Here is a 16,715-nt window from a genome sequence, read left to right on the forward strand (position 1 = left end):
ATACATTTTTGATGTTGAGCAAACATTAATGCCTCTATCGGAATGAAACCAAATACTTGACTATTTGTTTAAGAGCTTAGGCATTAGTGCTGAAGCCAATGCAAGGAGACATGATCAAAGAAAGCAAGCGTGCAGAAGATAAGATGCATGGCACATCTTGAGCTAGATTTACTCCCCCACAGCCTGCTCCAAAAGTGCTTACTGTAAGTTCCTGTTGTGCTGCACCAGCGCCAAACACAGCACCTGATCACTGCTAGCAGAGGTGGGGAGCAGAGCAGGTCTGATGGGGCAGTCACCTCATCTTTCTCTCATGAAGATCTCTACTGTCCCCCTGGTTCCTTCAAACAAAGAAATGCCACCCCAAAATTACTAACAACCTCAGTTAAGACTGTTACCATCAAATGCCCTTCATTAAAGGTGTTTATTGATGTCACTCTGCCTCCTAGAACTAGGTGCCCAAGCACATAAGCAGCTAGCACTTTTTGAGATTATAAAACTTGTTAGCAAGCCCACCAGCGAGTCTCCAGGCATTAAACTACTTTCTCACTGAACACCACTCGCTTCTGTTTTGAGTCTTGGCACATTTCCTCAAATTCACCTTTGCTGACAAATTACTCTAACTATTTAGTAGCAAACATTTTTCAAACAGTTGGTTTCTGTCTTCTTGTTTACACCCTATGAGAACACTTTAAGGTTATTTTTCAATTGTTAAGATCTACTGTTTCATGTGTCTCATCACCACAATCCTAACAAGTCAGACAGACTTCGTGAGTCCCTTTGGAACTTGGTCTTTTATCATCAAAAGCACATGCTGTGCGCTCTCCCTCTCTGCACTTAACGTATTTCATTTATCCCCCCTGAAAGTCTGTAATTGTCAGCACTGCAAATTCTGTAGTGGTTTGAAAAGCAGAACTGTACTCTTATTTTTAAAACTACAATGAATACTCCATAGAGTGCTGTAAAAGGTGGGATCAATGCCAGAGTTACACTGATAGGTAATTCAGGTAAGGTAATTCAGAACCTGAGTTTTCTACTCATCTTCCTGGAAAACTCATGTCTGTACATATGACTATGTAGACACACCTTTCTTTGTGCATGTACTTTGCTTTGCACTAAGAGTCACAGAAAAAAATAAAGAGAAGGAAAGGAACAGATTTTCTGGTTTCTCTACATTTTCTACTTCAGCTTAGCATACAGAAATGTACATTAGCTTTGTGCAAGCTACTTTAAGCAGGAAAGCAGTCTAGCTGGATCAAGATGGTAATGCATGGTAATTTAGCTCATAAAGACTTATGGACTGCTGCATTAAAAAATTACTTGTGGTACTCATTTAACACCTAAGTTAGCTTGGACGCAGATGAGACTATATACATATTGCTAGTACCTCTTTTTTAAGTTATTCCTGAACAATCCAGAGAAAAATGAGATTCAAAAAGGGGAGAAATGTATATAGCATATTGTTTCATTACCACACTGTTGTTCATTCCAAAAGACTAATATTAATTCTCATGGGAAAAAAAAAGGCCAGTAAGCAAAACATGTTAACATGACCTTGTCACTATACAGCATTAAACACCAAAAGATGAGTCATCATTTTAAAATGTAAAGAATTCTGCCTCCCTAGTATCACAGCAACACCTATCCGTAACAGTCTTGTTACCTTTTGTTAAAGATACAGGAGAACGAAGGAAAACTTTCAAAGCCTCAAAGATGTAAAAGGTAAGTGAAACTTTCCTGAAGACCTCATTTATTTCCATTCCTTTTAGCTGAAGGTCATCTGAGGGGACACAGATGGACAGTCAATCATTCAGATGGTACTAACTGTTCTTTGTTCAAGTTTATCTGAGTTGAAGCTTGGTTCTGCTTCTTTGAAAATAACTCGGGTACACACAGAAGGAGAAAGACTGCTGAAAACACAGGACTGCTACTGTTGCTGGTGTTGCCATATTCAAATTGACTCTTGGAGAAATTCAGGGGAAGTACAGAATAGTGGCAGCTACTCCAACATCTGGCAAAATGCTGCCCGCTTTAAGACTTCAGTTCTTCTGACTTGGTCACAGGTCATGGAAGTATTGACAAGACACAGTCTTTGTTTGGGGTCTTATACCTGTTTGCTTTTCTGCTTGTGTAACTGTAGGATGCTTTCTGTAAAATGTTTTCTGCTTTTATAAATGTAAGACAGTCAGAGGTGGAAGCCATCATGAGAGCTGTACAGCAACAATGTAAGTCATGGTAATAAGCAGAGTACAACTGAGGCCATGGAGAGCAGCCATGCTCAGATTGTAGATCAAGATCATGGTGATGCAAGGCCAAAGGGAATTCGTGAAAGGATTTGGGGACTGTCAAAGATAACGAGAGCACAGGCCATAGGAGCAGGATGTCTATCCATCTGGCATCACCTCAAAACCCTCCCTGAGCACTAGGAAATTCAATACTTCATGTGGCTCACCATTCAAGCTCAACTTTTTATACACCTGTTCAGTCAACAGCTTCTCTCCAGTCTTAAAAATCTTAGGCCTTCCTGCACGAACTATCTCAATTTAACAATAATTATTGCTATCTTTTAGAATCCAACCTGTGCAACAAAAAAGGAGAACTTATTACCCAACAAAACAATGAAATCCAAGATACAGAAAGCACCCCATTCTGCACTATGTTTCTCTCTGCTTCTGGAGAGATCTGCAACTAAGGTTTATCATTTCATGATAATATTACATAAAACATTATGTGCAGGACATAATAAGGATACAGTGGAATGGTGAGTTCACCTGAAATTAACAGTAACAATCAGGCCCTTAGCAGAAAAGAGTATGTGCAAGAGGAACAGACATTAATCCTACTAAAGAAATAGCAATTCTGAGAAGTATCAGAAAAGAATAAGCAAAATACAGTACCCTTATAGGCATTTTCCTTGCTTTTGCCAACTTGATTTCTCTTGTTACTGAAGTCATTTCACTGGGAACAGAGGTGTTATGCCAGCATCCAGGTTCAGGAATGCCATTTGGATTTCTAAGTTTGTTTCGTAGGTCCCATCCATCCACGTTTCCCCTCGTCCCGTTCAATCAGATTCAGTTTTTCTCTGCTTTCAAAGCCATAATCAGGAAAAGAAACCTAGCAGAGGTATTTGCTAAACAGCTCCCTCAATAGGCCATAGCATGGAGATGAAAAATACAGTGTTATCTATGTACGTTCATCGGGCAAAGCTTGTACTGAAGCCAACTACACACTTAAGTTAAACACAGAAAACATAGCAAGTAAAACTCTACTACAGTTATCAAATACATAAAAAATGGGAATTAAGGTCATTTTGAGACTTTATTCAGCTCCTGAATGTATTTATTCCAAAACTATTTTACAGAACTTATTTCCTGTTGCTCATTAGCTAACTACACCTCAGATTTCAGCACTTCAGCCTACAAGAAAATAGTGTTCCACATCTACTCCCCTTTAACACCAACTGTGTACAAAACAGCGCTGAGCAATCAGAGAAGGACGATGAGTGCAGTAGTGAAGAGAGGAGAGGACAGGGGGAAAAGAATAAGAGAACACGCTGCAAGAGCTGCATAAGGTTGCATTCCTGACCATGTTCTTTTCAACTCTCAAAATATTCAGTTTAAAATCCCTATCATGGATACTGCTATATCCTCTCCATTCTGAGCACTAACAGCAAACTGTCCATCAACCACTACCTGCTTAGACACAGAGCAACGTAACTGAAAGATGGTTGCTTAGAGTGTTGCATTTGAGACAGCCCATGGCAAACCTAGAGAAAAAACGATCTGTACATTTGGTAAAACTGCAGTTCACAAAGCTAGAGTGGCACCAAGTGGTGAGTGGCTGAACTTGGATCTTGTTATGTATATTTTTGCAGTCATATAAGCCACGCTTGCCATAGTAGGAGTTAAAATAAAATGGCTCAGCAGCTCGCTTCTACGAGGGAGCATAGATTTATTAGAAATCCTATTTCACACGTTCACACATTAACAAGGGATAAGAGTGTTTTATGGGAGGCTCTAAGTGATTAAGAGTTGAGAATAAGTTGACAAAAAGCATATGACTGTCAGTAATGAGCAGGAAGTGATAACATGTATCCTGATTTTTATCATCAGATGCAGTCAGAATCTTTATCACACCATTTGACTAACACTTAAAGCTAACCAATCCTCCACGTTGCAGCTATTACATCCCTTGCTGTTTTCTCAAGGAAGCACCCACGTATTTATTTGTTTCTCTTCAAACACTTAAGATGTGTGTGCACCTCCCCTCCCATCCAATTCTTAAAAATATCTTGCATGTTGTTGCTTTTCTTCGCAGCTTGCAAACAAAAAACAAGACAAAATACTGTGTACCATCAAAGATGGTGTCAGGAAAAAGGTTTTTCCCTGTAGTTAGTTGTAATAACCATACACTTCATCCTACTTCTCCCTACAATATGCCAGGTTTCGAATCAAGCCTGGAAAAACACGAGGAAAACAGATGAGTATGTCAGAAACAGAAAAAAAAAAAACACAGCAGCAACAAGCAAAACACATACATGCACCTTATTCCTGTGCTGTGAACACAGGAGACTGTTTTCATTGTGCATTTCTACCAGTTAACACCATCTACAAGCCGTTACCCAAGCAGCTGATGGAAGCACACACTCACAAAGAACAAAGTACTTGGTGTGACAATTTGTGGGCTACTTTGGCCCAGATTTTCAAAAAATGAAAAGAAACTTCATTAGTATAGCTAAATAAGAAAACATAGTATAGTTATAGTAACTAGTATAACTAATAAGAAATAAGAATTTTCTCTAGTATAACTTCTAAGTTGTTGTCCTAGGAACAGTAACTAAACCAAATCTGAGTATCCTTATGAGCATGAAAAAGTTACTGTGATTAATACCATGATCAGATCTTTAGAAAGAAAAGAAAAGCTCTGTGGAGCTAGAGACAGGGGCAGTTACACACTTGACTAATGACTTCAATATTTACAGACAAGGAAAAGCGATAAGCTGAAAAAAAATAGAACCTTATTAAACACCACCTTTGTTGTACACCACCCACCACAGTAATGATAGGCAGGTTTATGCACAATATACTTGTAAAGATGACCACCCATCAGTTGGGGTGAGACTTCAGTAATTCCAAAACCAGCAAAGTCTCAGAGGTTCAAGAAGCCACAGAAGCCCCTGAAGCTCTTGACCTCTTTCAGTTGTGGAGGCTGTAAACAAATCTTAGTCTTCACTTCTGGAGTCAGATAACACAAAACCTGAGCTATGAAAATCTTCACTAAACAAAACCACTAAATGTCTCAGGATTTTTTTATTATTATTATTATTATTATTTTTAAATTAAATGTCAGGTGGTTACGTTCTGTGTATGAAAGTCCTGACTGCAAATAAATGCTCTGTCCATAAACTCTACTTTCTTACTTTTAAGAGATGGTAGCAATGTTGATCTACAGATTAACAGCAACTAACTTCTGATTCCAAAGCAAGTGATGCACCAAGTCCTTGTATCATTTCCCTCTGAGGGGTAATTAATGGATATTTTGCAAGCTGCTTGGAGATCCTCCAATAAGTTGTGAGTTTTCTCCCGTACATGCAGTGCAATGTCAGTCTGTTAGTGTTACACAGCTCACTTCTGTAAGATTTCTCATACATCACCTGACAACCTCATGCTTAAAATCAAGCCTCAGTAAGACCAGTCACATCTAAGACATAACCACCTTCACTTCCTCGCATACCCAATAGCTTCCTCTGTCCAAGCTTGAAAATAACTTAAAGAACGAAGTTTGTGGACGACTATGCTGCATGGAAATGCTTAGTCACTTCTGTCTCCTCAAAACCCAGCCACTTGCCCAATTTCACTACCAAAACAGTTGTATGCTTCAGTGATAAAATATTTGGTGATAAGTTATCAGCTCCATATGGTGTATTTAAACCCAAAACAAGCACCTAATCTGAAGAGCCATACTTCCTACTAATTGATACTATGTGAATTTCAAAACTACAAAGTAATACGAGTGGGTTGTCTACAAATACACAAATGCTGCAGGTACTTATATTTTGGTCATTATGATGGATAAGAAAAATATAAAACTATCTGGGCATTCAATGAGTTCAGTATACAGCCATTTTTATTAGACAGAAGGACAGTCAGGCTTCCTTGGAGAAGTAGAAACTCACATCATGTTGTACAATAGTGTTCATCTCCTTAGAGACAGGACCACTGGTTGGCAAGTGCTTGAGAATAAAAAAATTTACCTAGCAATTTATTGTAAGTAAGTTATACGTTATATTTCAGTTTGAATTCGCTCATGTTTATCCTGAGATCAGTGGTTTTGGATGAATAGCAGACTAACAAAGACTGCTTTCTTAAATGAGTATCTAAAATCAGATTTTTGTTGGATAGAACCTAAACTGCAAGGGGAATATTTAGCCATCTTAGCAGAAAATCCATAGATAAACTACCACTGGTTGCAGATGGCAGAACTAATCATCTTTATCACTTCCTCTTTAACTCAAGCTTTTAACAGAATGTTTTGTCTAAATATCTAAGTATCAAAATATCCTCTGATCACAGTTTCTTGATAATTGAGCTTTAATAATGCCAAAGTGTTGGTATTTAGATTGCTTAGTGGATACAACTTGTGCCAAGTTCATCCTTTTGTAGTGAGGAAGTAGTCTACTTAAAGTAGCCGTGCGAACTTAGCAGCATCTTCCATCACAGCTGGTAATATTTACTCAAGAAAACAGTAATTCTGATGGACACTGACATATACTTGATAATTATCAATGATGACCCCCCTTGAGGTCAGGCTGCATATTTATTTTGGCATATTTATGGCCATGTACAATATTTTTCAATTGACAATTTTATGGTTCCCTTCAAAGTTCAATGTACATATTCATCCACCAACGAGGAACTGACAACTGCATCCCAAAACATTTATGCATCTAAATCATGAATGTGAACAGTGTGTTACATGTGGTGTACGTAGCTCATCTTTTGCATTTTTAGTTACTAATTGCTGTACAAATTAAAGATTCTCTGCTAATATCCACTTTGCACTGAGATAAATGACAATGCAGAGAGCACAGTATAGCACACTGAAAGGGCTCATTACAGTTACTGCTGTCATAAATGACCACGTTTGGTTTTATTTAATTTGCTTTCTGAGAGCATTACTACTGGCTAAAATATCCTAAAGGCCACTAATTATCCTTCTTGACAGAAGAGAATTACAAGGAATTTCTCCCAAGTCCTTTTACTTCTCCTAGTTCTGTCTAATCACTTGGTACTTGTCTGCAAATGGATTTGGTCTCATACATAGTAATAATGATGACAGATGTTTTTCTGCCAGTCAAACTTAACATTCAAACTTGAGTTGATTATTATGAGTAATCTACAATTTCCTCCATAATTAAGGCTGCAACTTTGTTCCCATTAGAAAGTTCAATTTTGACCTCCCACTCGCATCCATTAATGAAGGAGAACTTCAGTGGTACGTGAGAACTGTGGCATAAGAAGAATTTTCCTTCCTGTTCAGAGTAAATTGAAGAAGGAAACTCCAATTTATGGCAGTGCATTATAGATATTGCCACCTGTCAGTTATCTGTCACTTTATTGGAGGGAGAGAAGGAAGCAGAAGGAGAAAGTAATATAACTTTACTGGACTCAAATAACGTCCTCATGCACAAAACTAAAGCTCAGACAATAGTCTGATTTTAGATGTAATTGACAGCTCCTTTCCTAAGATCAGGATGGGACCATGGGCTCTTAAGTAACAGGCAACAAACAAGCACTACAGCTGTCTTCCCCATACTTTGCCTCATTAAAACCAACAATCTTCCTCTAAGGAACAAAAATCCTAACCCCATCAGTAAGGGGACACAATGAAAAGCGGGAAGCTTTCCTAACACAGCAGAACTGATTTGGATGAGCTCAATGACAACTCCTTTATGGTGTTCCAATATTAAAGGTGCTCAGATTTCTAAAAATTCCTCTAACCTCCACTTTTAGGCAGTTTGTTACAAAGAGAGAAGAAAGGCAATAAGACATGGCTTAATGGATTTATCTACTCAAGATCTAATACACAGGGCAATGTTTTGCTACCCAGAGTCCAATTTTAAAAGTTATTAAGATTTTAATAGGCTCACTAGATCTGTATGTTGACTCTGACAGCCTAATTTAGGCTCAGTGGCAGTTTCAGAGATGCTGCATTAACTGTTGGAGCTGGCCAGTTTGAATAAACTCCTTTCTTTAGGAGAGCCTCAAAACAAAACAAACTCTTCAGAAGTGCTGAGATTAAACCCTTTGAAAACAGCTGTGGGATGTGAATAGGCTCTGTAGAACCAGGACCGATAATCAATTTCTAAACTGACCTGTACTTATCATGCAGGAGAGAAGGCACCAAAGAATTGCCTTTCTGAACAATGATTAGGAAAAACATTTTTTTTCTTCTTACCACATGTGACAACTTTGAATAGCAGAAGGAAGACAAATACAGTTTGAGGAAGCTGTAGATGAAGAAATCTGTGTTTATAAAAAACTAGTCACAAGTTGTGGAATGAAATCATCAAAAATCACAGCCATTTTTTGGTCAGAACTTGAGTGACAAGCCACTGAAGCGACTCCCATGCAACTATTTTTTTTTTCCTCCCCGATGAAGGTCAAAAAAAGGAAACATCAGTTTCTTTTCTGTTGTTTTACTGTCTGAAGTTTTTCCTCTACATCATCTATTTTTATCTTGTCAAGAACAAAAAGAGGACAGAAGTGAAATAAAGTCTCGGTATGAACACTTCCAGAGCAGTATATTTAACGCCAGTAATTTTTAATTTATTTATTTAGTGTTAGGGATAACATAAGCTTACTAATGAGCAACTGATGTTGTTCCTTAGCTACTGAAAACATTTAAGTGTGTTATTTAATAAAATAGAAGCCTAAGACCACTCATTTACTACAGGATAGTCTCATTAGGAGTCTTCCTAAATGCTTGTTAGCAGCATGAGCATTTCTAGCTCAGGCTCTGGAAAATAAGAAATGCCAAAACAGTTGTCCACTAACTTGCTTCTATCAGCAAGTGTTAGTTTTTCCCTTAAGAACACTTAGGCAGTTCTAGAAAGACAGCAGATGAACCAACTGGAAGTTGGACCTTATTTTGAAGTGCTCCTTACCACCCCAGACAGAACAGATGGTGTTCTGCTAACACAACGCATAGCAAGCTCCTTAGTGAATGCTAATACAACCGTTTCTACCTAAACAAGATACAAATGTGTGCCAAAAATGTTAAGTCCAGAATGCTAGCACCAAGCAGGTGAAGGCTCAGTTGATAGGGCCCAGCCACTAGGGGCATTCTCTGCTATCCTTCATTTGGCACAGGAGACCATTAACAGCTACGGGTGGTTTGAAGGAGATTTGTTTTCAACAATGTCAGACACTGAACCTGTTGAACAGTGATTCAATGCTGTGGGCTTCTAGGTCATCTGAAATAATTCAAGAGCTGTCTTCTTACCTTGAGCACTTGGGTCTAACCCTATGCTTGAGTCTTCTTAGTGTTTATGTGTCACTATAAAATCCTCAATTTATATTTTGCAGCTAAGACTTTCCAGCTTCATCCCATTAGTTGCTGTCACTGAGTTCACATCCCTTTTAATGGTTTAAGAGCATCTGCTCCAGGATGCTTGCATGTAACATTCATTCCCAGATGAAGTGAAGGAACCAGTATTTTTCTCTTTTTCTTGCCTTTGTTGCTGTCTTTTCAAGAGAAAATAAAACATCTATGCATCTGTATTATACACCAAAAAGAGTAACACAGCATTAGCAGCTGGGGCTGATATACCCAGTTTGATGCACAGTTATTTTATTCCAATGTTTTCATTTGATCACAGACCAATAATACCAGTAAGAGTATTAAAAACTCCTGAAGAAGGCAGTTAAAACATCCAATGACATTCAAGGAAGGTTCTTCCTAAACACCCAATGAAATTGGATCCAAAGTACACAATTACTGCACCTTCTAAAGCTCTGCTTAAACATATATCCTGCAAACTCAGGGTTGTCTAATCCAGCATTTCACTGAAGCCTGCTAAGCTTCTGGCCTCAGTGAAATCTTGCTGCTCATTGCTTCTGTAGTAATGCCTTTTTTTTCTCTTCAGTCAAACAATTGTGTTCTATGGTTTTTACTACTAAACCCTTAATTTTTAGACATCAAGACCTTGATTTTATGCTGTTTCCTTGTTGTTTTGAGCATTTTCTTTTTTTGGCAATATTTGTCTTAAGACACAGCACTGGCATTATCTTCTGTACAGCAAAATAGGCTGAGAACTGACACTTCACCAGCAAGGGCAGGGCTCGGGATGGCACAGCCCACCACGAGGGAGCTGCCTTTGGGGTACCCTCAAAGTGCAGAATATGTCTGGTTGTCTATGTCAGTCGAACCAAAGTCCCACCACAACAGATGGAGGCCTGGTGGTCCCCCTCACCCCATGAATCTCCAGCACACCCCGGACTCACAGCCGAGATACAAGGAACAAAAGGAATGCAAGTGCTGAACAAGTGCCAGGACAACAAGGTGCCAGGCATGAGCTGAGCCTAAGCTCACCACAAGAATTAGATTCACATTTATCTGGTTTGAAGGGACTGAACATGGCATAAGAAGAGACACAAAGCAATCCCCTACTCACGTCAGCCAGCCAGAGGCCCAGAGCCCCCCACCGCCAGTTGCCACGGAGGCCGCCATGTAGCCCAGCACCAGGCCCAGCCCAAGGGGCAGCTCACAGGACACAGGCAAGAGCCTGTTTTAGCTTTATTTACACCTCCCATGAGGGATCGCTTGATTAGTCTTGGAATCTAGCACATCACAACTTTAACACTTGTGTTTAGACAGCAGAGCTCATAAGAACCCCTGCCTTTTCTTTCTGCCTTCTTAATTGCTGGTACTGAGGTTTCTGCCATCTCTAGAAGTTTACCATGCATATACTGGAATAGGAATTCTTCTCATTTCACCCACAAGCCCACAGGTGAATTCTATTCACCACAGCATAAGACAAACACACTCACCTAAGATTACCTGATTTCTCTATAAAGTTGTTGCTTAATGAGAAGTCTATTGTCAGCACATGTCAGCAGCTGGCGAGGCTATGATAAACAACTCCAGAGTCAGCTCCAGCCTGCAACTCGTATCTCCACTTGGTAATGCCGACTTTCAGTCAAGTGACCCATCAGTGGGACTGCTGCATTATCACAGAGAAAAGAAGGATGGAAAGATTGGTGTCTCAACAGTGGCAGCCCAGAACAAAGCATTAGCCGTCCTGTAACATCAAATACAAGGATGTGCAGATTCCTTGAGACCCACAATGGGAGTAATTGGAGATTTAAATAAGCAGGTGCCAACTTGTTCAGCAGCAGAGGGACCGCTGCATCTTAGTTATCAAGCACATAAAAAACAAACCACACCAAAAGCCTGTCCCCCTGCAGCCCATGGAGTACCATGGTGGAGCAGGGTTCCACGCTGCAGCCCGTGGAAGAGACCACGGTGGAGCAGGTGGACCTGCACCGACAGAGGCTGCGTAAACCCACTACATTCCACCCGTCGCCTCTGTGAAAAGCATATTTAAGAATAATCACAATATATTCCTATTTTACAATTATAACAATCTCCACAAACTTCACTAACATCAGAAAGAAAAATAACTCCCCACACCAAAATAAATATAACATCATCACAACACCGACGAGGTGGACAATTTACACACACACCACCCCTCGTCCCTTCACCACACTAACATGAAACATATTCCTCACAGTTACTGCTTTCTTATAAATTCTTCACAGGTTTTACATTCATAACAATCATCCAGTCCATGTTTTGCCCATTACTTCTCTCAACTACCATCCTTATCTCAAATTCCTCGAGCCCCACCCTGGGCACCAAAAAGGACTGTGGTGGTTTTACTCAGGTGGGAGGCCGAGCTCCACCACAACCGCTCTCTCACTCCCCCTCCGGAAAGAGGAACAGGGAGAAAATAGGATGAAAAGGTCTCAAGGGTTGAGATAAGGACGAGGAGATCGCACAGTAATTATCATGACGGGCAAAACAGACTCAGCATAGGGAGACAGTAAGATTTATTACCTATTACTAACAAGCTAGAGAAGTGAGAAACAAAGGAAAGAAACCAAAAGCACCTTCCCCCTCATCCACCCTCTTCCACCTCCTCCCCCCCGAGTGGCGCAGGGGAACAAGGGAATGGGGGTTATGGTCATTCTCCAGCACTTCTTCTCCGCCGCTCCTTCTCAGTCACTCTTGTCCCCTGTGCTGTGGGGTCCCTCCCACAGGATGCAGCAGGAACTGATCCAACATGGGCTGCCCACAGGCAGCAGCTCTTCAAGAACTGCTCCAGATATGGGTCCGTATCATAGGGTCCATCCCTCAGGAGCAAACTGCTCCAACCTGGATCCCCCACGGGCAGCAGCTCCTGCCAGGTCACCTGCTCCTGCATGGTCTCCTCTCCACAGGCTACAGGTCCGGCCCGGAATCTGCTCTGGCAGGGGTCTTCCACAGGCTGCAGTCTCCGTCAGTGCAGGTCCACCTGCTGCACCGTGGTCTCCTCCACGGGCTGCAGTGTGGAACCCTGCTCCACCGCGGTACTCCATGGGCTGCAGGGGGACAGCCTGCTTCACCATGGTCCTCACCACAGGCTGCCAGGGACTTCTGCTCCGGCACCTGGAGCACCTCTCCCCCTCCTTCTTCACTGACCTTGGCGCCTGCAAGGCTGTTCCTCACTCCTCTCACTCTCCCAGCTGCTGTGTGGCGCAGCGTTTTTTTTCCTGTCTTAAACATGCTCTCACAGAGGCACAAAACATCACCACTTATTGGGTCAGCTCTGGTCAGCAGTGGGGCCCTCACCAAACATGGGGCAGCTTCTAGATCCTTCTCACAGAATCCACCCCTACTGCCCCCTGCTACCAAAACCTTGCCACATAAACCCACTACAAAGCCAAACACTTATTCAGATATTAGAGATTTGGCTCAGTCCCCCAAACACTCCGGGGCTCCAAAGACACCAAGTCTCTCCCCAAAGCACAAGGATTTGCATCGTCCACTTACTACTCCCCATCCCTCTAAAAAGAAATCAGAATTCACCAGCAAATTCAAGAGCTCTGTCAAGTCTCTCTGAACAGGCAACACTTTATTAACCTAATCAAAGTATCTCCCTATCCACACATTACAATTCAACACTACATTTTACCCTCCTCCTTTCAGCACTGAACCACAGCTACATTCACCTTCACTTCCCATCACTACAGCTAATCTGAATACACCAAGCCCATTCAACAGCACTGCGGTATTCAGTAATTTCCTTCCCTCTTGCTTAAGCATTATGACAAGTAATACAAGTAAATCATAGATCCCAAGCCAACCAAAATGATGCAGCAGAACAGGATCACTGCACTATACTTACACAGGTATAAACCAGACTGGTAGTTTGGCTAAGGGCAGTAAGCTATGCTGATGATGTTGTCAGTGAAGAGACATGCAGATAAGCAAGCAATCCCGATTCTAATGAAAGTTTTTAGACCTCATACTACTGTCATGAAACCAATTAAAAAATCTGCCATCTTCAAAGCCCAAGACATCAAGTACTTTTAACATGGCTTTGAAATACTTCTTAGATGGGAAATGACCCAGGCTTGTGTTTCAGGCAATACCCATCTGTGTGCACACAGCACATCTTGAAGATTTTTGTATAAATCAGTGAGAAAGGATGGCAACAACCTATTTTATCATCACCTGTGTGGAGTAGATATCTCCCAACTGTGGAAATGGTGCATATTAAGCAGCAGTAGATAATCTCCATTTCGGAGCACTGCAACATCTCAGCATGGCAACAGCTATGTTAAGGCAAAAGAGCTCCACTGCAACAGCAGGTGCATGCCACTGACAAAAACATCACGAGCAGACCACAAGCCTGAGTTAATACTACCACTCTAGAATTCAGCCTGTGAGCTGGTATCTAAGGAATTAGTATAAAATCAAGTTCAGAACAAAGCACTGCTACAAAAGAGACATTTTAAAGTAGCTGACTACTCTGCAACAATCACAATACGTCTTTTGAAACACTTTATCAATCTAATTAGTAATCTGCATCATTATCATGAAGATGAAAATACATGTATTACATACACAAAACACATACATACAGATCTACTTTTAAGCCTCATACAAATTATCCACCACAATTAAAGTCATTCACTGTGGGAAACTGCTATATACATATCTATCCATGTATATACACACGCATCAAGCTAATTATTTTGCCTTTTTCTTTAAAAGGCAAATGGGCACACTGCTGCTAGTGGGCAAATCCTCATCATACATTATATCACATTTACTAGCAATTTTGATGAAAACTACAGGTGGAGACAGATTATAATGGGAACATCTAATTGAAATTCATCTCCATTTTGCTTCAGATTGAAGACATGCTGCTTGAGCCCTGAAACATATTCAATTTCATTCAAATTGTATGCAGATTTTCAGGCAAAAACAAATTTAAAAAAAATAAAAATGTTTCATAGTCCTATAAGAGTTCAGACAGTACTACAAATTCTTTATAACTATTTTAGGCATCTGCATACTCTTCTTTACTTTTCACCACTCCCAGCTTTTCTAGCTCTACGAAGCCTCCTTACCAAGGCAGGCAAGGAAGAATACAAATCCCACAGAGGTCTATCCTTTGACAGAAGTTTGACAGCTTCCACTGACATGTCAAGTCACTGGAAGTCCTTGTGGATTCGCCGGGACATTAGCTGTTCAGTATGGTTCCCTCCAACACATTGCCATCAAAACAGACAACACATCTGTCTTTCACCATTCAAAAAAAAAAAAAAAAAGAAACACTCATCTTGTGACTCCAAGTTGCAGTTGTTAATGTGGTGCCCCCCCCCCCCAGTTCTGTTTCTGGTGTTTTGCAAACAAGAAGACTGAAAATTTCCAGTTATACAGAAGATTTGGAGGGGGGGGGGGGTAGGGGGGTAAAGCACATGACAAAACGATTCAATTTGGATACAATTCAGAAATGTAGTGTTACAATAAAGTTACAGCAAATCTCCTTTTAGTAACTAATACCAAACAAGACATATGAAGCACTATTTGTAGCAAATAGTAGCTAATATGGCTTTTCCTCCTCCTGCTACCTATTGATACAATCCCGTTTTAAGTTAATCCAATAAAGAGCCTACTCCATCACATTAATTAATATAATTACAGGATATTCAATGCTACTCTATTGCTTATGCTATTGCCTCCAAGCACACTAGAATCCCCTATAGAACAGGAATCCCCGATACTAGCTATAGGCACATAGCATACATTAGCCCTGAATGCTAAGGCCCTCCCTGACTTTCAGTGCCACTATACCTAAGTCGAAGAGAACACATGTAGGAGATGAGTTAAGGAAGCTAACAAGTAGATGACCATCTGGTTTTAGCACTCATTTTTGCCCGATGCTTTCCTAGCTAACTAAACTTCAGGTTTTATCCTCAGTATCCCATTTCAGCTCAAAAATAAACCCAAGTTAAAAATATATATATATATATACACAAAACATTTTCTTAAATATTAAGAAGAGCAATAAACGATTAATAGAAGAAAACTAAATATTTATGAATCAAGTTGATTCTGAGAATGGACCCTGAATTAAAATTCAGTTTGAACAGGCCTTATTCATAAGGTTCAAAGGTTTGTTACTGCATTTGATTTTGCTGTACAAACACAGGGAGCTAAGAGGTATTACATGTGGTAGTTTTATGAAAAACAGTAATAAAGAAGTTTTTAGCACTTTTTGAGAAGACAGTGGCAAGCCTACTCTCATTACTGTTGCTTCAGACCACCACAGGATTTCCCTTTTGCTGTTTTCTTTCCTCTTCATGCAGTACAGGAGTACTAAAGGTAAACCTTCCTCTTTTTCCTTCTCATTTAGGAAACCATCATAAATTAAAGCTGAAGCACAACTACACTTAATTTTCCTGATACTGTTCCTCTTGAGAAAAAAAAAAAAAAAGTGGGAAGGGAAGAAGGAATAGGTTAATGAAAACCTTATCTGCACCCAATTCTACCACACCAAATTTACAGTGAAGTAACACAAGACAGTGGCTGCAACAAACTAAACTGGTAGCAATCTTCCACCTAGAAATTAAAGTGAGATACATCTGAGTTTCAAAGAAAAACATCAGACCATATCCTCATCTGACTTTTCACATGGATCATTCCTCCTCTAAGCATGCTTTCAACCCATGCTGGATGAAGCCAACTTCAAGTACTGCAGGCACCTGGATCTAAGAAGCTGAGAAAAGCATTTAGCAGTAGCTGACAGAATTTCTCTAAAATAACAACTCCAGAGAACAAGAATCCAATTTCTTTCAGTGGAACCTGGATTGCAAATTATGATTTTACCACAGCTTCAGCAAAATATATGGTATAATATCCATGTGACAGGATATACAGCCATCCACCATCTTCTTGTGTGGTGTTGAGCCCTTTTTCACCTTCATGAATAACACACACTATGAGAAACGCAGTTGCTCAATGATGAAACAAGGAAGCATTTTGAAATTTAAAATTCCTTATAACATTGAGACCCTTCAGTTGCCTAGAAATGCCTGGTTGGCATTTGCAAGACACACCTTAAAGGTAACACTAGAAGGTTGTGCAGTGTACCTATACAG

At 40.2% G+C, this 16,715-nt stretch overlaps 1 protein-coding gene across 23 annotated transcripts in view; it reads right to left on the reverse strand.

Annotated features, from left to right (window-relative positions):
* LOC310881738 (uncharacterized protein) overlaps positions 1–16,715 on the reverse strand; it is a 796,919-nt gene that overhangs the window by 737,525 nt on the left and 42,679 nt on the right. For 19 of the 23 annotated variants that reach the window (XR_014572528.1, XR_014572545.1, XR_014572548.1 and 16 more), the window contains exon 7: positions 11,049–11,221. The exons of 2 other annotated variants lie outside the window; for them this stretch is intronic. The gene's annotated coding sequence lies outside the window, so the exon portion shown is untranslated. Of the gene's footprint in view, positions 1–1,856; positions 9,744–11,048; positions 11,222–16,715 lie in introns of those variants that run through there. 2 more of the 23 variants (XR_014572535.1, XR_014572536.1) reach the window with 2 other exon arrangements.

Source organism: Anser anser (genome assembly GCF_964211835.1).
Source record: "Anser anser genome assembly, chromosome: 14".
Classification (NCBI taxonomy): domain Eukaryota; kingdom Metazoa; phylum Chordata; class Aves; order Anseriformes; family Anatidae; genus Anser; species Anser anser.